Genomic DNA, 1,312 nt, shown 5'->3' with positions numbered 1-1,312 from the left:
AGCTCTGTCAACACCCACGTCCTCAACATGAGAGCTCATATTGAGGAACTTGAGCGTATGGGAGTGAAGCTCGATGGAGACTTGGTCGTGGACTTGATCCTGATGTCATTGCCCGAGGACTATAATCAGTTCGTGATGCAGTACCATATGCACGGGATGACTAAGAGCTTAGTCGAACTGCATGGGATGCTGAAATCGGCCGAGCAGGATATCGTGGTACCCAAGACTATGCTTGTTGTTGAGAAAAACTCCAGCAAGAAGCGCCGGGGTAAAGCCAAAAAGAAGGCGGCGAAAAAGGCAAAAGTTGCCTCTACGTCTAAGCCTAAACCCGATACGGGCGACTGTCATTACTGCAGAGTGTCTGGACAGTGGAAGCGTAATTGTCACCTTTACTTGGAGGATTTGAAGGACAAGAAGCTTGTCGAAGCTTCTGCCTCAGGTATTCATGTTATAGAAGCTAACATTTGTACTACATCTTCGTGAGTATTGGATATCGGAAGTGCCTCACACATTTGTGGAAATGTGCAGGGACTAAGAAGAAGTAGGATGCTAGCTAAGGGAGAAGCGGATTTGAGCATTGAAAATGGAGCAAGAGTTGCTGCATTGTGTGTTGGCGTTTATGATTTGCATCTTCCTTCCGGACTTGTTTTAGAATTGAGTAATTGTTACTATGTGCCTGCGATTAGCAGAAACATCATTTCTATTTCATGTCTGGATTTGGATGGTTTTCAATTTGTGATTGAGAACTCGAGTTTGATGATTTATCGAGACAGTATTTACTATGGTAATGGTTATCTTGTGAATGGTTTATACGTCTTAAATTATCAGCCTTCGAACTCTACATCGTCCATCCATAACGTGAGTACTAAACGGTTTAAGCCGAACGACTTAAACCTGACCTTCCTCTGGCATATAAACGAGAAACGCATTCGAGAAACGCATTCAGAAGCTTCATCATGAAGGTCTTCTAGATTCATTTGACTTTGAATCTCTTGAATCTAGCGAGACTTGTTTAATGGGCAAAATGACGAAACATCCTTTCAAGGGGAAAGGATAGAGAGCGACGGAGTTATTGGCTCTCATACATAGTGATGTATGCGGACCAATGAGTTGTCCAACTAGAGGAGGTTATCTGTATTTCGTTACGTTTACTGATGATTTCAGTAGATACGATTATATCTATTTGATGAGACACAAGTCTGAAACACTTGAAATGTTCAAGGCCTTCAGAAACGAAGTACAGAACCAGCTTGGCAAGACGATCAAGACACTTCGATCCGATCGTGGTGGCGAGTATATGAGCCAAGAGTTC

This window comes from Tarenaya hassleriana, unplaced genomic scaffold, assembly GCF_000463585.1.
Source record: "Tarenaya hassleriana unplaced genomic scaffold, ASM46358v1 Cleome68, whole genome shotgun sequence".
Lineage (NCBI taxonomy): Eukaryota > Viridiplantae > Streptophyta > Magnoliopsida > Brassicales > Cleomaceae > Tarenaya > Tarenaya hassleriana.
Note: the sequence above shows the minus strand (reverse complement) of the source record.